This window comes from Aedes aegypti, chromosome 2 (genome assembly GCF_002204515.2).
Source record: "Aedes aegypti strain LVP_AGWG chromosome 2, AaegL5.0 Primary Assembly, whole genome shotgun sequence".
In the NCBI taxonomy this organism is placed as follows: domain Eukaryota; kingdom Metazoa; phylum Arthropoda; class Insecta; order Diptera; family Culicidae; genus Aedes; species Aedes aegypti.
This window is the reverse complement of record NC_035108.1, coordinates 18,954,889-18,977,868: the sequence shown is the minus strand read 5'-3', so window position 1 is coordinate 18,977,868 and position 22,980 is coordinate 18,954,889. Positions and strand designations below refer to the sequence as shown.

At 34.7% G+C, this 22,980-nt stretch overlaps 1 protein-coding gene across 2 annotated transcripts in view; it reads right to left on the bottom strand.

The window, feature by feature from the left end:
• LOC5570663 (calcyphosin-like protein) overlaps positions 1–22,980 on the bottom strand; it is a 51,196-nt gene that overhangs the window by 16,807 nt on the left and 11,409 nt on the right. The window lies entirely within an intron of this gene.

Sequence of the window (22,980 nt, the reverse complement as noted above, 5' to 3'; positions counted from 1 at the left end):
GAGAATTTCTGAAGAGATAAGACATTACGTTAAATCTTGAAATCTACTTTTTAGTTCCTCTATTGAGATTCTGCTCAGAGGATTCGAATACGTTAAAAAGAGTTAAACACTTATTACCAAAAATGCTGAGGCTAGTCAAACTCGAAAGAACCGCCGAAAAAATAAGAAGGCTGCATATCAGATGAATGGTTAGTTCACCTCCTGAAAATTAATTAGGTCCTGAATACCAAGAACTTTTCGGGGAAACGAGATATTCCGGGAAACGGGGTATTCGGGGAACTGGCGTCTGGGGAAACGACATTTGGGAATCCGACATTCGATAAAAAGTAGTACAATCATGCAGAGCAGCTTGAGAAATTCCTGAAACGGTCCTGATTGGATTCTGTTCAGAGTTTTAATGATAATCTACAAAGGATTTTATCAGAGAAGATCTGACGTCATCGTGAGGAATTTAAGTTTGATCCATAGAGGAGGTTCCGAGGATTTAGTTTCTTCTTAGAATCCATATAAACTTCTGAGAAGGTTCTTGAGAGAATTTTGAAAGTGCTCAGAGCCAGTGGCGTAGCTAGGGTTTTCGTGGCCCGGTACGGAGTCAAATTTGAGGGCCCTTCAAAATAGGGATGTGCATCGCTAGGACAATTGACATGAGACTAGTCAGCAGGACTGGTGGCGACTAAGTATCTTAAAATGAAAATGAACTTAGAGACCTCATGCCTGAAAAACATGATCAAAAGGACACTGATCAAATATCACGTTTCTATAAGATTCCTCAGAGAATCCAACCAGTCATCTCTCGGAGGGTATTTTTTAAAATTCTCTGGAGACTTCTAGTGACGTTAGTCCGAATATTACTATATGTATTTAATGATTTTCTGAAAATTGAATGCAGGTGTTTGTTTGAAGTCTTCTTCAGTTAATAACATAAAAATTTTTTTTAAACATTAAGCGAATTCTTCATAAATTTTAAAAGGAATTTCACGCAGATTTTTGTTTAGGAAGAAGAATTTATCCAAGGTTCGTTCGATGAAAATCTCAAAAAGATGAATGACGATTCGTGATTAATCCTTTCGGTAGATTGAGGTAGTTGTGGAGTAGTGCGACGAGCGCCGGGTTTGCCAATATAAGCCGTTTTCACTTAAAGTCTCCAGTTGAAGATTTTCTAAACCGTTCTGGTCGAGTGGAATTCACCAGGCACAATTTCAAAGATTCATTTCCCGAGAAAGTGATTTTTTTCGGGACTCATTTTCCCATTGAATTCAGAAATTTAGTATTTTATCTAATTTTTGTTCAGAGTTTCAGAGAGCAACTATGTAGAAACTTATCTAAAACTACCTTGAAAGATTTTGCTTTAGAAATTCTTCAACAAGTTATTCCAAAATTTTCCCAAAGAAGTTCTCATAGAATTCATCCACAATATCTCTAAGAACGCCTTCAAGATTATGCTGATGAAATTTTCTAGATGTAGAGAATTTAGAGAATTTCTGAAAAGAAAAAAAACTGGTGGATAATCTTAAAGACATCACTGATTCTGGTAAATAGATGATAAATTCCTACAAGGGAGAAGCTTTTTAAATATCCTCGAATTTCTTCTAGGCTTCTAGGCTTTTGAATAAGTGTCCCGGAAAGTTGATAAAGTAATTATTGGGAAATTTACCAAATGAAATCCTGCGTAATTATCTAGTGGAAATCCCTGGAAAATCTCGAGCAGAACTCTTGAAGGAACTGCAGGAATAGTTGCTAAAACATTTTGTGAACTTAACCCTAAATGAATTATGAAACTTTAAAATCTATTGAAAGGTTACTTCACTAATTATTCAAGAAATGTTTGAAAGCACTCAAAATTTCTGCAGAAGTATATGTGGAATTCTCAGTTGAGTCCCTTGTAATATTTTTGAAAGAATTCCATGTAATTTTTATGGTAAAATTTATGTAACAATTCCTGTGGCAGTCTATGGATGATAACTTCAAGGATTAGATCGTAAATGACACAAAATGATACTGAAAAAAATATTATGAGAGCTGTTTGTGCTTAATTTTTCGATATATTTTTCAACCCTGGAATAAAAAAAAAAATAGTTTCTAGACAAATTACTATTCCTGAAGCTTTGCCATGATGAATCTGTAAACCTATGGAATAATCGCTTAGTAATCTTTAGAGTACAAACATTCATTTTGAAAGGCTTGGAGAACGGCTTGGCTTGGGATATGGCTTGAAATATTTCCAAAGCAGTTCCTGGTTTCCTCCTGATCAAGTTTTAGAGGGCCTCCTGATATTTCTTGATCAACAGAACAATGTATTTCTGAATCCAAAAACACGACGTTCTGTTAAAAATTACTTTTCCATAAGGTTGAAATAAACGCTTTTCATCTGGATGCTACAGGGGCCCCTCTAAACCTGATTGAATCTTTTTGTGCACATTTTAGTTTGTTAAAAACTTAATTTCTGCTGCTCTTTGTAATATTCACCATGATTTCGGGGCCTCTAGGAACCCGGGATCCGGTGCGGGTTTTTAGTTGAATGATTACATTCTAAGCGAAATCTGATAAGGACTCCAGGGAAATCTATATAAGAGGACTTAGAGATATTCGTTTGAAGTGTTCAAAGGATTTCGAGCAGAATCGAGAGTGGGTTCTGAATAGATTCTTAAGACCAGGTAAACTCATATTCAAAACTGAAATGAACATCAAATTTATTGCTTTACCATTTAATTTCAACTACAGTTTGTTTTTTTTAGTGTCGTGTGCTAGACTCGACTAATTCAAAGATGAGGTCAAAATATGCCTATTTATTGAAGTTGGAATTAAATACTACAGCATTAAATTAGGTTTCTATACAGGTGTTCCGCTAAACAGTTCGAAATTTATCTGCATACATAAAAATGAAATGGTGTTTGAATGTTACACTAGGTATGAATAATTGAGCCTTTCCGCGAGAGCAAACTCATTTCAGATCTTCTTCACAAACTCACGATTTTAAAGGGATTCTGTTGAGGAGCTCAAATGAATTTTGATAAGATTATCAACAGAATATTGAACAAAATTCTGAGAATATACTGAGAGAAATTCATAGAAGAATCTCAAGACAACACTGAGCAGAACTCCGAGTCATGTTTCCAGAGGGCTCAGAGGAAAATATGAGTTTTCTTACCTGTAATTTTTTTTTAAAGAATACTGAGCATTTTGAGAAGTACAGGTCGGACTCGACTATCCGGAGTATCGATTTTTTTTCACTCTGGATAATCGAATCCTCCGGATAAAAAATTTAAATCTTCGATAAAAGAACGTAAATATTTTATTTTTTTCGTTATTTTATTTATATGATGCGGTGGCGTAGCCAGACATTATTTCTAGAAACAGTAGGGGTCTACATAAGAACAAATCTTTTTTGATCAGCATACACAAAAAACACTTTTTCAAACCCCCCCCCCTTTCTTAAATACGTTCAAAACTGCAAAACCATTCATATTGTATATTGCAATACCAAATTATCTCAAATAAATGCATAAAAATTGAAAAACAAAAACATCAAAATACCAATTCCGGATAATCGAGTCTAAAATTCCGGATAATCGAATCCCGGATAATCAAGTCACCGGATAATCGAATCTGACCTGTATCATAAAGTGAAGTAGATGGAAAACCGAATTTAGTATTATACCGTTTAGTTCCACTAGAGTTTGCATCCTTTGGCAGATGCGCATATTTCGACCTCAACTGTAACTTCATCTAAATACTTATAGGTATTCCACTAAACAGCTCGAAGATTTATTATTATCATAGAGTGTCTTCACAAGGATCCTACAAATAGTTCGAGTAGAATACTTTTGTGAAAGTAACAAAAATCTCTAATACCTATATTCTGAAGCGAATTTTTGTTTTAGAGGATCTTATAAAGAGAATCGTGAGGAGAATCCTGCGTGAACTCCATTGACACTTTTGAGACTATTTGGTGCAGAATCACGAGTGAGTAAGTGAGTGAAAATTGCCTTTCCAAGAGAGGATTCTGAACTAATCGTTTGGATTCGGAGGAAAATCACTAGTACAATTTCGAAAAAAAGTTCAACACAGTATTCTGAAAGGGGTTTGATCAGAATCATTAGTTCTTATCAGATTTTTTAGAAGATTGAGATGAATACTAAGAGTGTTTCAAGAAAAATCCTGGGTATGTTCAATAGGAATTCTGAGGAAAAGCTACCTGAATCTTGAGAGGATTTTGTGGAGAATCATGAGAGGATTTTGTGGTGTATGATAGTTTAGTTTTATTCAGTTATTTTCGACTTTTTCGGAGAACTTACTTAACTTTTTCTTCACACAAACACAAGGGAACGCTGAACAAATGCAACAGTGAAAGAATCATGACAATCCACTGATTTGTTCTCAAGCCAATTCGTAACATGCAAATACCATTCAATTTTTATTTCGGAAAGAATCCTGATGAGACATTGAGAAAAACATTGACATTGAAGTTTCATATCTTTTTTTTATCAAATAATATTGATTACCCTTATGGTTTCTGTTCAGTACCGACTTGTTTATTCATAGCATCCATTTAAATCTTAAATTAGACATATTTGCAGCATTTTTAGCGCTTCCTATACATTTAATAGAGAAATACTATCTTAAGCTGGTCAAAAATTGTGCCGAAAACGGTGAGCGAGAATGTGTTCAGTGAAAATGGGACACCGGTCATTGATCTAATGCATTTTTTGTTGTTTAACGTGGAAAAACGGATTGTAACCATACATTAAGAGGCGTCCCTAGCTAGACCATTAAAAAGAAGACATTTTTTGAGAAATTTTTGACGCCAACATAACCAAATTCCTTTTTTTCATTGATTCATTAAGCTGATTCGCGGCTGAAAAGTAATTTCCTGGCCTAGCTTGATGCATGGAAAATTCCTGCAAGGAATCGACGAAGAAAGCGCTTTTTTATAATCGCAGTACGCAATCGAAAAGAAATGTCAGTTCAAACGGGAGACGCTGTAGGAAGTTTTTGCAAGGAATCGGAGAGAAATTTCTTTAGTCATTCCATTTCAGCAGCAAATCAGGCTTTACCTAATAATACACTCGTTAGACAAGCATACATCACCCATTGGTTCCAAAATATGTGAATTATTAGAGGAAAACGGATTGGAATGAGAATGATTGGAATTATTCGGACAAACATACGGTTTGTATAGTGTTTGTTCGGATAGTTTACGTATAAACCAGGTTGCTATGACAGTGAGCAGATGTTTTCGTAAATTTATCCATATAATGTATCATCAAACTGCCTATTGGGTCGAATAAAATAAAGTAAAATAAAAGCATTTTTAGTGGACAAAAGTATGACATGGGACAAAAATAAAGACCCCTCGTCCTCGTCAACTTTTGGATTTAAATTTTCAGAAATTCACAGATTATTTGATTGAAATTGTTGTTGTTGATAGTTTTGGCGTTTACGTTGAGCATACAAGCATGGCTAGATTAGGTTATTGTTTATTGCGGGGAAATTTAAAAATTTGGATAGGCTCGCGGAAATAACGCGCAGCGAGCTATCTCCGCACAGAACAAAAAACACGCAGTGTGCGTTGAATTCTGATCCATCACTACATACGTAACATGTCACGTCTTCGCTCTAAGACTGATCAAGTTTTGAAGAAAAACAATTCGCTTTTGTTTTCAGCGATTTCTTATCCTATTCAGCTGGGAAGCAAAATGGTTCCGTGAAAAAGAATCCGTAATGGCACGTTGAGACTAGCTGTTTATGAATTTTCGACTTGTTAATTTAAACACTACATTAAAAGCTTTCTTTCTTCCAAACATTCTACGAAATGAAAACAACGGTGGCCCACAATTAAAGCCATAGGCAAAGATCTGGAATACCAGTAAAACAACTGTGCCCAATTGCTAACTTTTGGAACAAGTTTTATAGAGAGCGAATCATTCATCGGAGTACTGTAGTTGGATAGACATGAAACTCAGATTAGTACCTTTTTGAAGCAAAAGATTCATGAATCATATAAAAGGGTATAAACACATCATGGACCGATGCACGAGTTCACTAATTTGACGTTTGAGCGGTGCCGAATTCACTAGTTTTCATGGTCGCATAAATAACACGGCACCGCTTAAACGCCAAATAGTGAACCCGTGCATAGGTCCATTGATATTGAGCAAACTGAGAGACGTCAAACCATTCCAAACAGGCTATGGGGCTCTGCACCAAAATCATCCTCTCTCTTTCACTCTACCATGAAATTAGTAAACAACAAGGCCAGTAAACGTCAAAATCCCATACATAATCAAAACAGTGCAAAGCCCCATTGCACCTAACGACGTGCATAGCTGACTTTGATTAGAAGCCTGGAAAATTTACCATTTGGAGTCGTTCGATTTTACAGGAATCGAAATTTTTCTTGCAACGCGTACCGTTTTGTCTCAAATTCCGAACAGACTCATATTTCGAACACTTGGTTTTTGTATGACGATGTGGTTGAAATGTTTCGCTGAAATGTGTCATCAAATTTCCAGAAAATGGCAGCCAATTGCAATTAAAATTAAACATCTTCCAATATATTTTAGACCTCGGGAGTAGTGATGATGCTCTAGTTCGAGGTCAATAAAGCTAGCTCATATGGATTTATTTGCGAAATTAATCATTTGGATACGATTTATTCTTGCTGTTCGGAATTTGAATCAAGGTGTTCCGAATATGAGACAGAATGAACACAGTGTTCGGCATTTGAATCAAAATGTTGTTCCATACTTTTACGTAAAAACAATACTAAACAAGTTTAAATGAACATTTTTCTCGGCACACCCAACAGCTAACAGTTAGACTTTGCGAAGAAATTTAAATTTTCACAAATATGAGCTAATTTATGACCTTCAGATGCATTTGAAGTCACTGTTGGCCTTAAGTGTTCGGAATATGAGTCAAAACGGTAATATGTTTCTGGATTTTTCAATTCAGGTAAAATGGTAAATATTTTTTCGGTTTATGTTAGTTGATTTAATTTTTTTTTACTACATTAGTGCTGTGATCCGCGATGTAGAGCTTGACAACCTCTCAACCATAGGGTGGTAGTTAGCGGATGAAAAATCGTGAATCGGAAGTGCGGGTGAATAGGGGAAAAATCTAATTAATTTATAATCATATTTTTCTTCACACTGTGCGTACAAGGATGACGGACATTCCTCTGACAAGCCTATTCTGCAGCGCTGACATAATATGATCGTCGATGATTCTACTAAACGTGTTCACCTTAAACGTCATGTTTCTTGACACAGTGCATGACAGTGTCCAAACAAGGCATCAAATTGATTAGCTTTTGTGTGTTGACAAGAAAATCAATACTTTGGACCTAAACACTGGGCAGGTGTTTGGTATCAATCATGAGTCGTCGTTCTACCGTTGGCATACCCGTTCCTGTATCTATGCAACATGCAATAATGGATTGAAGCTCACTGTCCGTGAGCTTGAATTGCTTTTATGGTAATACAATATAAGTTGATCAATCAATTAATCGATAGACCGTCCCAAATTCCACGCTCCATAATCGCCAAATTGAATAATTGATGTAACCAACCGACCGGTACCAAATAAGCAACAGCGGCATTGTCAAATTAGTGCAAGTGGGAAGCAGTTGATAAACTGTTTAAATAGTTAAATAGAATTTTGACACCCACGCTTGCATGACCAGGCTCCCCTTTCCAGCATCGTGTGGCGTGGGTAATTGTTTTGATTGTTTGCGAAAACTGCTTCTGTTTGTGGGAATTTGCTACCCATTGGCCAATCGCTAACGACCCCCTTCGGTACAGTTCAAATTTTCACCTACATTTCGCCGAATGGGGATGCCCATAGGCACAAACGCCGAGCCATGGGGTTTGTTTATACCGGTTAATGCCAAGGAAACCGGGTTTCCGATTTCAGTTCTCCGAGTGCGTTGGAAAACGTGGAAAACTGATATTTGTTTCTGTTTTGGTCTCTCCTCTCCGCATGGCAGAAGGTAGGTGAGTGAGAATCCCTAAGAGCGATGGAATTACAAGCAAATAACCACAGACAAAAGGATGTAACATTTGGAACAAATTACGTTTAAAATTGGGGTTTTTCACAAGGTGATTAGACACTAATACACGCCAGTGTAAATAATTGGTGTCTCCCTCTAAGAACATACAAAACATAGAGTAAAGTGGGGCAAAAGTTCGAGTGGGGCAAGAGTTTCTTTTTAAGATTTCTAGCTCAAATCAAATTAAAACTTAGAAATGTCATGGTGGTTCGAATGATATTCAAGTAAGAGACTTTCACTCCAAATATTATAAAAATCGATTGAGATTTGGAAAAGTTATGGCTATTTTTTGTTTTTCGACGGAAATATTGTAATATTTGGTCAAACTTTCAATGCATGGAACCAAATGAAGATAAAATATTGTTCAATATTTTATGTAAGGGCGTTTCTAGGCCTATCATAAGGATGCTTTGACGTGTATTAGTTTTTTCATAAATAGTTGGAATCAATTTTTGGCCCATAGCGGGGCAAAAGTTTGAATCTGCGGGGCAAAAGTTCGACCCATGTATAAACCCACGGAAAATTTTTCAAATTTCCTGAAATCTACAAATTATTTTCAAATTTAACGAAATTTGCCTAATCGTGCAAAAAATGTCACAAAAATTTTACAGTTCCACTTAGTTTTGCGAAAAACTGCTATTTTTTGGGTGTATTACAATTAACCCTGTTTTGGGCATTTTTTAATGAAAATTTAGTGTGTATTTTTCGGCAAACATAAGTTTTTGGCTGGTATAAAGTATACCTGGCATAAAAGTATTGATATTTTGTGTTTTAGCCAACGAACTTTTGCCCCAAACTAGATTCGAACTTTTGCCCCACCGGTGGGGCAAAAGTTCGTTTAAGACAATCAACTTTGAAACTGTTATAACTAAAATTGGGTAAATATTTTGACACAAGTTTGTTCAGCAAAATTATAGCCAATATGTTGAAGGTTCGCTGTATGGTATTTGTTTTGTTTCATCTGCTATTATTTTCCTGGAAACTTTGATTATACCACTAAGGTCGAACTTTTGCCCCACCTTACTCTACATATCATTTTGAATACTCGTCTAATGGAAACTCTCTATGGTTCATTCAAAATGATTTAGTTTTACTTCGCATGTATTATGACTCATTTTTTTAACATTGTTGTTTAAATTTTTACTTGAATTATAATCGAATATAAAAAAAATACGATTGGTTCATTTCTCAGCATTGTATCGATCAATAATAATTGCGGCATTAGGACTGCATTCTTTGGGGACCATATGCAAAATTTTGGCGAAAAACCATTCAAAAATAATAAAACAGTCTAGATAGGAGGATTGAAACAACGCATTGTTACATCTGATTGCCTTTGAAGTAACTTTCGGTTTCGTAGAGAGGCGAGAGAAACGGAAATCGCTGATTAAGTCAGATTCGTTTCGCCTTTCCGTGACTAACCGTTATCGGAAAGAGGTGCAGCAGTGTTTAGGATGGGAGAAGATTGGGTCGTAGAAACGTTGTCGAGTAGAGTATCTAGTAGACGCTAGGTGGCAGTATTGATGGAAAATATGTAGCATGAATAGTCCGGGCGATTAAGTAATATCAAACGAAGTAAATCTGGCGGGAGTTCGACAGTAACATTTGATTGTTCGGATTTAACGGCTGCCCAGTCCTGATATGGAATAAAACGAGATTTATTACTTGTCTAACGTTTCGACAAGAGGTTGGTGTCTTCTTCAACTAACAGGAAAATTAATTTTGTCGTTTATGGTCTTCAGTTTAGTCTAGGTGTTACTGTCGTAAATTGATTGTTGGTACATGACTAGAATGGTTTCTTAAAATATATAACGGACTGTCGGAATTAACTGAACAACCGTTAAATATAAAAAGATTTTTTAAATTCTGTAAAGCAATTTTTAACACACTTTTGGACTGCAAAACACGTATTCCAAATTTTGAGCACTTCTACTCTTTCCCATTGTAGGCTAAACCATATTTTTAAAATTTGCATGAAGAGTAGACATTTACCTAGCCTCAGTAAAATCCACTTGTCTTGTTAATGACCCGTTTCACAAGTGGAATGTGAAGTTTGAAGATTTTTTATGAACAATATTTATTATATTCAGACGATTTAAAGTCGTTTTCAGTCTCACATAATTAGGTGATAGCGAAGAATATAGAATGGTGAGAAAGGTTTACTGTGGTCTATCAATCATCGGTACAGCGTAGAGTTTCCAATTCTGGGACGGATTTCCCGGGAAATAATTTTCTGTGTCTCAAGATTCCCGTATTACCCGAGATTCTGATACGCCCTGGGAAATTCCATTTAATTAAGAAATTGACCATATCTATTCCAACAAAATCTTTCGCACAACTTACTTTTCAATACATACCAGCCAATGTCATAATTAGATCACTAATTGTATTTAAATGTTTATTTGTTGTTTCCATGTAATCAAATAGTTATTAATAAAAATAAATATCTTTTCGACGATGTGATACAATTCAAATCCCTCTAGGAACCTTTTTCATAAATTAAGTAAGCTTATGAAGTTCTTCATGATTTCTGTCCAATGTAACAGTCATAATTTCAACATAAGACACTAGTTGAGTCTTATTTTAGTCCTCGATTAAATTGAAAAGTAAATAAGCTTTACTCTTAATTTTATTGCGAGGACTTACTCTAAATTTTATAAAATTAAAACGAAGCTAAGATATTTTTTAAATAATAAATTACTTAGAAGAAAAAAAAAAGAGAAATTATCACACAAACTTACGGATTATCAATATAATTACATACGAACAATTTCTAAACTATGCATTGAATTTGCTGCTTTTGATAATTTTCCGGGAATGCCCGAGAAATTACTATTTTATTTCCCGTTCCCAAAGAAATGGGAAATTCTAGTTCTGCGTTATCTCACGAGGGACCGAATGTGGTACAAGAGATGGTCATTTTGTGGCCGATTACTACCTCCTAGTTTCATCTTTCAAAGCATTGTAAATGGTAAATTTAAGTAGGGTTTTCATGCTAGTAATGGACCCCTTTGTAGCTGGAACTCATTCTCGACGCTTTTCCGCAATAATATTTCAGAAGGATGTATGTTTTGTGGAGTCTAACAACAACTTCAATGTCTTTACTTCATAGTACGCCTATGGGGATTTTTTTTATTACCGTACGGGTTTGGGCCGAAGGGTCTTAGATTTTCATGAACCTTTTTCCACAGGCAGGGCTCATGGATATAGGAATAAAAAAAAATTGAGAAAAATTCAGGGTCGCCTATTTTTCCGGAAAACTCAGGTGGAATTTTTTTGTTTTCCCTTGACACTACTTACTTTAAAAAATCATAACTCAAGAACGAAGCATTGTAGAAACAAAGTTTTTATATGAAAATTTAAGCAAATTTTCTCAAAAATCCAAAAAAAATATGAACTGGAAAAAGTTTTCCACAAAATTTTCCACCGTTGGGAAAATTCGTAAAGAAAAGCCGGAAAAACTATGCCCGAACTCGTGGAAAATTTTCAAAAAAATATTTTCGAGAAGGTAATTTTATAAGCTTTAATCACTGAAATTTTTGGAATGCACTTTTTTTTCGTTTTTGAGTTATGGCCAATTTTGTGAAAAATGTCCAAATGTGCCATATAAGACTTTTCTTTGAAAAATCATAAGTCAAGAACGAAACATTGTAGAAAGAAAGTTTTTATATGAAAATTTAAGCAAATTTCGTAAAGAAAAGCCGGAAAAACTATGCTCGAACTCGTGGAAAATTTTCAAAAAAATATTTTCGAGAAGGTAATTTTATAAGCTTTAATCACTGAAATTTTTGGAATGCGCTTTTTTTTCGTTTTTGAGTTATGGCCAATTTTGTGAAAAATGTCCAGATGTGCCATATAAGACTTTTCTTTGAAAAATCATAACTCAAGAACGAAACATTGTAGAAAGAAAGTTTTTATATGAAAATTGAAGCAAATTTTCTCAGAAATCCAAAAAAATATGAACTGGATAAAGTTTTCCACAAAATTTTCCACCGTTGGGGAAATTCATAAAGAAAAGCTGGAAAATCTATGCCCGAGCTCGTGGAATTTTTTAATTAATTATTTTTAAGAAAGAAACTTTATAACCTTCAATTCTGGTAACTTTTAGGATGTACTTTTCTGTAAATCCTGATCTATGGTCAATTTTGTAAAAAATGCAAAGATTTGCCATACATGCCTTTTCGTTAAAAAATCATGACTTGTCGAACCGGATTCAAATTATCTCAAAAATATGAAATTTTTGAAATGGAATCAGTTTCCCAGGACATTTTTCACTGTTTAAGAAAAAAAAAATGAAAACCCGATTAGCTATTCCAGCTTTCAAACAAAGTATATTTGAAAAGAGCGATCAATAAGATCCAATCCTACAATATTTTTCAATACTTGGAATGGAAAAGAAACAGTTTTTTCAGCTTTGCTTAACGGTGTAATGTTTCATGAAAAATATAATCCAATCCGACTTATACTTCATTAAAACCAATCCCATATCGTTTCTCTCAGATCTTTTAAAAAATTTGCAATTGCTTTGATAAAAAAAACCTTGTTTTTCTGATGCTTCGATTGAAATATGGGTTTTCAAAGAAAAGGCTAATATGGTCATTTTTCACAAAATTGACCATAACTCAGGAACAAACAGAAAGTACATCCTAAAAGTTACTAGAATTGAAGTTTATAAAGTTTCTTTCTCAAATATATTTTGATAAACATTTTCCGCGAGTTCGGGCATAGATTTTCTAGACTTTCTTTATGAATTTCCCTAACGGTGGAAAATTTTGTAGAAAACTTTTTCCAGTTCATATTTTTTTTTGGATTTCTGAGAAAATTTGCTTAAATTTTCATACAAAAACTTTCTTTCTACAATGTTTCGTTCTTGAGTTATGATTTTTCAAAGAAAAGTCTTATATGGCACATCTGGACATTTTTCACAAAATTGGCCATAACTCAAAAACGAAAAAAAATGCATTCCAAAAATTTCAGTGATTAAAGCTTATATAAAATTACCTTCTCGAAAATATTTTTTTGAAAATTTTCCACGAGTTCGGGCATAGTTTTTCCGGCTTTTCTTTACGAATTTTCCCAACGGTGGAAAATTTTGTGGAAAACTTTTTCCAGTTCATATTTTTTTTGGATTTTTGAGAAAATTTGCTTAAATTTTCATATAAAAACTTTGTTTCTGCGATGCTTCGTTCATGAGTTATGATTTTCCAAAGTAAGTAGTGTCAAGGGAAAACAAAAAATTTCCACCTGAGTTTTCCGGAAAAATAGGCGACCCTGAATTTTTCTCAATTTGTTTTTACTCATATATCCATGAGCCCTGCCTGTGGAAAAAGTTTCATGAAAATCTGAGACCCTTCGGCCCAATTTGTACGATAATAAAAACAATCCCCAATTGACACCTAGCAGGTCATGTTTAACTCAAACTACCAATGTCGGTTTCCCAAATGCTCAGTATTATGGGACAAAATTTAGATTATCGCTCCAGTCCACTTTTTGGATTGCATCTAGGTCCCATGATAACAAGTAGTGTGTGGTCTTTCGATTCCATAGCATGCTCTTGCAGGGCGAGCGATGGAATCAAGACCAATTGTTTTCGGTCCGCGTGGCGCGAGTGCGAAAAGAGATTCGCGTTTGTAGTGTGTGGTCTTTCGATTCCATAGCATGCTCTTGCAGGGCGAGCGATGGAATCAAGACCAATTGTTTTCGGTCCGCGTGGCGCGAGTGCGAAAAGAGGTTTGCGTTAGTAGTGTGTGGTCTTTCGATTCCATAGCATGCTCTTGCAGGGCGAGCGATGGAATCAAGACCAATTGTTTTCGGTCCGCGTGGCGCGAGTGCGAAAAGAGATTCGCGTTTGTAATGTGTGGTCTTCCGATTCCATGGCATGGAGTTGTGTTTGATCTTCCGACCTTGACGCTTGCTCTTGCGGGGGCCGGCGATGAGGGCAGGATCAAACATGTCGCGCGTCGATCGAGTAAAGTGAAAAAGTGCCGCTTTTGATTAGTTCTTTTTGATCTTCCGACGTTGACGCTTGCTCCTGGGCAGTGCGTCAAGAAAGCCCGAGCAGTCGTCAGTTGTTTTCCCTCACGGGTTGCACGCCTATTTTCTCTGAGTGCTTTTATATAGCCTATTAAACGAGTGAAGTTCAAAGAGGATTGTTGCTGCTCAAGGATGACGGATCAATTGGTGAGCTCGTTTTATGCTACTGTTTCTAATCTATAAAATATGTATGATTGCACCCTTAATCGTTACAACGGTGAGACGTAAATATGATTTTTCAAAAAAATATGAATGGTTCGTCACTGTGAGTGTCGACATAAACTCTGATTCATAAATTATTTATGTCTAATTTTTTTTTTCAAAACACTTTCTTCTTTTTACCTTTATTTTTGTAATTAAAAAAAACTTTGAATGGTTCGACACTTCAAGTGTAGACTTCCAAAAGGTTCACTTTATTCAACAAACTTTGAAACGTTCGTCACATCAAGTGTCGGCATATTTTTTCTCTACATAGATGTTGTTCATATCAAATGAAAATATTATATTTACATATAAGCATGTTTATATCTCACAAATAATTATTTATCATGGTCTAATCGCTTATCAAAGTGAATCCTGTGACCCAACGATCCTTCCCATTAACAAACATCCCTCCCAGTAACCTTTGTGGAGATGCAGAGGCAAACACGGTCTCCAAATAGCAAAGGTTACACACTAACATTCCTTCCCCCAATCCCACCTGACTGCAAGGACGTGGCCGGCGCCGTTATTGACCATGTATAAATAGAGGCACTGAATTATGCACACTGAAGAAGATTATGGCCAATCCCAGCCGAACTTCTAGTTGATTCTTTGTGCATTTTCACTGACTTTGGTCAATCACGGAATAGCAACCATTGATATGTGTAGTCAGTCTAAGCTAAGCTAAGCTAAGCATCTAGGTCCCATGATAACACTGCAAAATTTCAGCCCGATCGGTGAAACAATATTTCAGCGCCCGCCGTTCAAAGTTTGTATGGAATTTACTTTATTGAACTAAAAATTTTGAAAGAGGGAAAAACCCCTTTGAGTGATATCAATTCGAAATCGTTCTCAAAAGGGCACAAAACCTCTTTGTCTTTTCTTATAACGTTACAAAAATAAATCTTAAAACTAAAGGCTCAACCGGAAGTGATCCATATCAGAGCCGAATTCTTGGGAAGGAAGTAATAAAAAAGGGAGGATTATTGCAGGGAAGGTTATTTTCTTGATTTCTGAAACGAAAGTGATAAAATAGCAAAGCAGTATCAAACAATAAAAAAAATTAACATAGGAAGTGATTTGCTACCAAGAATAGCACGAACAGATATAGGTACTGTTATTTCTAAATTTTTGTATTTTTCTATTATTTTTTTCCTAGGCAAAATATATTTATTGCAATAAAAAACTATGTGATCGATATCTAAACAAAATTCTCCACAATCACATATATATGAATCAATTATGTTAATACGATATAAACGACTATTACGAACATAATGAATAGAAATAAGTCTTGAAAACATGCAAATGAAATTTCTTCCGACAGACAGTTTTTCAAACCAGGTACTTTCATCCACAATTGGAAAAATGGAATGACACCATCGACCTTTATCCCAATCAATTTGCCAAGAATCCAAAGCATTTATTTTGATTTTAGCATAATATTCCGAATGAAAAACATTTCGTTCATAAATAATTGGACGAGTAGCTCCTATTTTAGCTAAATAATCCGCTTGTTCGTTACCAAATATATGACTATGGGCTGGAACCCAAACAAATTTAATTAAAAACCCCTGAGAATGCAAAACGTATAACAATTTTCGTATTAATAAAATTCAATAATGGGTTTTAAAATTAAATTTTGATGATTCAATGGAATTATTACAACTCAAACTATCAGTTCAAATAACAAACATATTTGGAGGATGATCCTTTTTTATTTTACATGTGAAGTACAATGTTATCAATTCGGCTACAAACATAGAACAAGGAGATTTCAATTTGTAAAAAATGGACTACATCAATATTACAAACTCAAAAAATCTGCACTATTTTGAATTAATGATCCATCTGTGTAATAAATACATTTTTGATTAAAGCCACAAAATTTTCATTCAAACCATAATTTGGTATATCGAACACACAAATGTCTTGGTATTTGATTTAATTCCCAATGTTAAGATTTATCAACGAAGGTCTGAAAAGAATATACATTAATATCACAATTATAAAATGTATTTGGAAAACCAGGTAATATGTTTTCGGTAGAACAATGATTAAATGAGTTTAACATTTTACTAGTAGGATTTATTCCGTGTAAATCACTTAAAATTTGAATAAGAGGGTGCTGATTTGTGAAATATTGACTTAAACATTTACAATTTAATTCATGAAAACGAATTTTGAGTGGAACCACTCCTGTCAAAATTTTTCTGCAAGCGATTAGTCCAATAAATCAGCTGAAAAGATTGTTTCTTACCGTATGTTAGTTAAAAATATAATATACAAATATGCTGAAAAATTAACGCATCAATAAGACCATGTAAACGTTTTTTCAACGGTTGATAGTTTTTGTGTCACATAAAATGTATACCAATTTTTAGCGTGAGAAAAGTAATGGCCCCACACTCCTAGGCATACTCGGATTATTTTGATGAAAATTTTAGCTTGACAGCAGCCTGGCTGCTTGTTGATATCCATTTCGCACCCCCCAGGTCAAACATGATCAATATTCAGCTATGAAAGGTTTATATTTTGCACTGGACGATCTATTAATTTATTCTAGGATGGTGAAGATGGCAAGGCATACCGCGGACGATTGGAAGGTGTTGAGTTCGAATCTAGTAATTGTGTACACTTCATTTAAAAGTGCCTAGAGATGTGATTTTTTTTATTGTTTTCAATTATTTTACGCCAGCCAAATAAAAGCTGAATTAAATGCTAGTAAAACGTTTTTAAGCTGACAAATAAAGTTGGTACCGTAAAACTGGGTAACTTTGAGAGACCCACGACATACTTAACGAAATAATAAAGTTTTTGTTAATCAGTTGAGCAAAACGAATGCAAAAGTAAAGAGTATTAGTATGACACTTCATGTCAAAGCTATTTTCTTTGAAATTAAGTACATTTGAGGATTTAAATGTAAATTTTAAAAAAAGATTTTAGTGTTTTTGAAACGCCCGCAAACAATCTGTTCTACGATCACTAATTGATGGAGACATAATGAGTTCGTCACTTATCCTTGACAGCCCAGTTGTAGTAGAACATGAATTCGGTCTCAAATCTCTTAGCGAAAATCATCTAATCTAATCTAATCTAAGTGCTTGCACAGCCAATATTGAAAAGCATCCTGGAAATACCGAAATTTCTTTCAGTATTTTCTTGTCAACATTAATATTTGTAGCATATCAATGATTTGATACAAACATTAAAATGGCCAGGCCCACTGTGCAGACTTGGGGTTTGGAGGTAATTCGAAAATTAACGGCGCTCAGGTTATTCGCGAATGATTAACATGATAAACGAAAAATTTTCGAATTCTGTGGAGGAAGAAACGGGGACAACTGTACCAACCGTTCCATATTGATAGATCGGCAAAAGCGTTGGGAGTGGCGAAGCTAATAATGTTGATGCGCACTCCATTGTTGTTTGTGGTCCACTTCCTGAGATGGGGCAGAGTTATTTCCTCCATGTGTCCTGGCTATAGAGCCTAGGCTTAAGCGCCATTAGTCGCTCTCAAATCTCTTAGCGAAAATCATTTTTACAAACTATTTTTGTAATCTAAGTCAGAAATTTTCATATAGCGTTCAACGCCTAGAGGTATGCAACGCCCTATAAATGTTCCGTAATTGATTCAATTTTATTATCGAAGTTACCCCAAAACAGAAACCGACGATTATATGAAAAATTATATATCCATTCAGAATTTCGGCAATCTATCAACTGCAATCGATAGCTAGGATACCAGTACTTGTTTAAAAAATATAAATTATAATCCTTTGAAACAGCATGCCTAAATATTCAAGTTTTCTACGAAAAAAAAAATCGAAGTTACCCCGCTTTACGGTATTCAACATGTAACTTTACTTTACTTTTATTGAGTGAATGTTTGTTGGGATCCTCTCACAATCCTCACATAATTCTCATCAGTATCCTCTCAGGATTCACATAAGATTCTTCGCGAGATTCTCATCAGTATTGAGCAATTCTCGCTGAAACCAGGCCGCCATCGGCACCCATCGTTAGAATTCCAATTTCATGTCACTGATCGCTAGTTTTTGATAAAACTTAAGGGTGGTCCTTTCTGTTTTCTCAAATTGGTGGACCCCTCGTACACCAGCTAGCTGAACAGTTTGCGAAAAAGCACATTTTTTTTATAAATCTTGGGTATTTCGTCACGTGATATGACACATATTTCGCTTGGAACACAAAGCAAACTTAGTGGCATCGTATAGAGAAAGGATATAGCTTTCATTTTAAATCGAAAAAATTCTGGCGGCCATTTTGAATTTGGCCGCCATCTTGAATTTTGATAGAAAAATCGTTTTTTCGCTATTAGCGCACTGCTAGTTTTGAAATCTGAGATCACCATCAGAAAGCTGAGAAAAAATTGCGTAAGATGGGCTACAGAAACTAGTATTTACCCTATCAAATGAACGATTTTCTAAATCATGTTTTACGATTTTGATGCATATGGCGAATGCAATCAATACAAAACTCTTTTTTGTACTACAAAGAAACAAGTTTTCAATCTTTGGTGTTTTATCAAGTCGAGTAAAGAATATGAATATTATTTTAAGAGAAAAAATCGGACGGCCATCTTGGATTTTGACGCCATCTTGGTTTTAAGTAGTAGAATGATTTTTCACCTTGTTAGCACTCAACATGTTGAACTTTAATGCTACCGTTACACTTATTATTCTTCTTATTCTTATTTTTCCTGACGTTACGTCCCTACTGGAACAGAGCCAGCCCCTCAGCTTAACTAGCTTTAAAAACAAATTATCAAATATGATTTTTAACGCTTGTTTGCTACCTGATTGATTCTTCTGCATATCTTTGAGTTTAAAAATAGCATTATTTTTTCAATTATTTGGTCTAAACCATTGATAGAAATGAACAATCAGTTGAACAGCTGAGATAAGATAAGAAAAATATAATCTGATTGCTATTTTTTAACGGAGACCTCATAATTCAACATGATGAGCACTGAGATGGTAAAACATCATATAACTGCTAAAAACCGTCGAAATCCAAGATGGCCGCCAGATTTTCCAACCTCGAAATAATTCACCTGCGTTTCGGCATTACGTCCACATTAGAACAAATCCTGCTTCCCATCTTTCAATTTCGCTATTTTTCACATGCATGTAGTAAAAACAATACTTTATGGTTCAGAAAATCAAGGATGTTTTTTTGCTTTAAAATGTAAGATTTCCATTCTAAATTAATGCACTTTTGTCAATGTTTTACGTTAAAACTACAGACAGTACAACAAAACTTACTAATGTCCCGTTGCCCAATCTATAAACTTCATTTAATGTTTGTTTAATACAATCAATGTTTTTGGCCGGTTTTCATTTATTGAATTTATTTATTCATTATTACTGAATTCAAAGATATGTCGTAGAATTATTCTGTTGTCAGAAATCGCATTTTAAAAGACAATTCCTGTCTAATAACCTGGATTTATAACTAAGCTGAGTATCAGGCTCGGTTCCAGTAGGGACGTAACGTCAGGAAAATGAAGAATAATATAAAGAAGAGTATACGTAACCTTTTTTTATTGGTATTTTATTGGTTGATAAAACTTAAGTTTTATCGAAAAATTTGGAATTCTAACGATGGGTGCCGATGGCGGCCTGGTTTCAGCGAGAATTGCTCTATTCATATTTATGATTATTTATGATATATTCATGACTTTAATCAGAATTCATTAGAATCATCGCAGGATTTGTAACAGATTGCTCGCAGGAGTTTCATCAAAATTCTCTCAGAATTTTGTTCAAAACTTTTTTACGATTCACATCAGAATTCTCGCATAATTCTTATCAGAATACTCTCAGGATTTTCATCAGAATCCTCTACAGATTCTCATCAGAGATCAGGATTTCATTAGCATCGATGCCAAATTTTCATCACAATCATTACTGGAATCTCATCAGAATCGTTCCAGGATTCTCATCAGAATGTTTCCAGGATACTCATCGGAATCTCTACCGGATGCTCATACGAATCTTTTTCATGATTCTCACCGAAACTTTTCAATTTTTTCTTCAGAATACTTCCGGGATTCTAATCAGAAACCTTCCAAGATAAATATTCACAAAAGGATCCTTCCAGGATTTGTATCCAAATCTTTCCAGCATTCTGATAAGATTTATTCCTGGATTCTTATCAGAAACCTTTTCAAAAATGTTTCACATGAGATCGTAAGCTGGCATTTTAAATTTATGTCTAAAAGTTACGTAAAAATATGTAACAACATTTTCTCATCGACATGGATTATTAACATCGTTCACAGATGTCATTAAAGTAACTTTCAAATCGGCTAAAATTCAATTGTTGTAAACTAACTGTTCAGATTTATGTAATATCCAGCCATTTGTCTAAAGGAGAAAACAGCAGTTATGAATACTCTATACATGATCTTCTTGATGTGCCAGATTAAACTCCCGACTCGTCTACCGAACCAGCAGATATTTATTGACAACTTCCTATAAAAACTAATATTCCTTAAGGCAGCGATCTGAGAACACCATTGTACAATATTTTCACATCTGGCTTATCTGAGTTACCTTAGGGGTGTCAATAATCTTTGTTTGCGGATGACAGTTTGAAATCAAATTCACAGCCTCTCCGCCAAAGGACAAAGCCTGCGTGTCATCTGTCATCTACCTGAATTATAAACAAATTTGTTATTTTCATTTGATTTCAAATTGTTTTTAATTATATTTCAGCAAAAGCAAATTTTGAATTGATTCTATTTTAGTTATGTTACACTTTCTTTGATATGTGCTTTATATATTGAGGCTAACATATATTAAGTTTAGAAAACGTCATTAGAAAACGTTTATTCTATAAGCAGGCGAATTCAATTCACTTGTTGATAAATAAATAGTGCAGGTTGAGTTTTAATAATTTCATTAGACAACGTTTATCTTGTAAGGAGGCAAACTCAATTCACTAGTAAAAATTCTGCAGTGCTACGGCAAATGAAATATAATATGCTGTTAATAAAATTTTAATAATAGATTAATTTAGTTTTACCAAATTAGGATCATGCTTGACGTAAAGGTTTATAGTGAACAGTAAAATATAGTCCTCGATTAACATATAACATATAATCAATAGAAAGAGCCTAAGGGGGTACTGAACCACGGTTAAGCAATATTTCAACTTCTACATAAAACAATCTTGGCCAACCTTGTTTTGGTGCCGTGAACTGTTTATTATACAAACACAATAAAATCTTTGCCTGGAACACTTCCTTCGTCAGTGAATCTACGCAGATGATTCAGTAGCGCTAGTAGGCAATAAGAACACAAAAGGTAAAGTCGGCCAAGCGCGAAATAAATTTTGCTCCATCAAGCGGACCGAATCGCTGCTGGGTAGCTATAGGTTTCGATCTTACACGCCGAAGAAAACCTTGCAAACGACAACGCACTCGAGAACCCTCTGAACTCATTGTTTTGTTTAATTAACCGATCAAAATCAAAGTCGTTCCGGTTAGGATCGATAATCTGATTTGTAGTTTATGGCCACTATGCTCAATAAAGAAGTTCGAAACATCACAAATTTGCGATACATAGTCATCAGGGTTCGTGCATCGACGTGGCGTGAGCAGCTCGATTGACTCAAGAAATCTTAAAATGGGAAATAAAAGTTTCTATTCGAAACAGATACACTCTTGCAGAGGAATGATGCATAGAAATGGCGTCACGGTGCTCTTTAGACCGCTGTTATCAGGAAAAAAACTCCATCAAATCTGTGCTCACCAATCGATTTCAATGCTAAGCTGCATGTCTGGGGAAAATAAAATATCGTGATCATCAGAAGAAATTTGGTCAAAAATATTTTTTTCCTGGTGATCTTCAACCTCTAAGGGAAGTTTTAAATTTAAGATCGACAAACTTTATAGTTACGCTCTTCTTGAGGTGTAATTATCAGAAACACAAATCACAATAAATGTGAAATAATTCGGGCGTTAATGGGTTATGATACAGAGGATAGGCAAAATTTTGACCATATTCAAATGCATAATTGATAATTGAAAAATTGATGAAATCGGATGCCCAGATGCAAGCGATGGCAATTTTCGTCTAGTTTTAGTAATTTGATTACATCGATATTGAAAAACAAAAAAAAAACATGGTTAATATGATGTCCCTTCGAACAGCTTTCCAAAGACTGTTCTGTTTTATAACTCTATTATCAACTCATAGAGGTTAGACTGTATCCAGAACATTGTGCTAGTTGCATGATGACAAATGATTAGTTACATGATAAAACTGGCTCCGTAATGTTGTAAAGCACTTGAGCTTTTTAAAAATCAGTAAATTTGAAAAACTTCTATGACATCTGATAGCAGTTCATTTAATTTCAACCTTATTAACTGTTTTAGAATACCTCTGTAATCTATTTAAAATTAGTGTAACTTCAAGTTTTGTTGATATTTCGATTCAAAACTTTACCTAAAGGTTACATAAAACAAGGCAAACCAACTATGAATCAAGTTTTGAAGATGTATTTCTTCTGAAAAGCACGTTAAATGAAAATCCGTTTATGTATCACACGAAAAAAAAATCAGTTATCGCATTCGTGGACAGCTGTCATGAACTCGAGAACAATCAAAAATACACCGTGAGCTAGATCATGTTTAGGTCAACACATTCACCTAAACATGATCTAGCTGG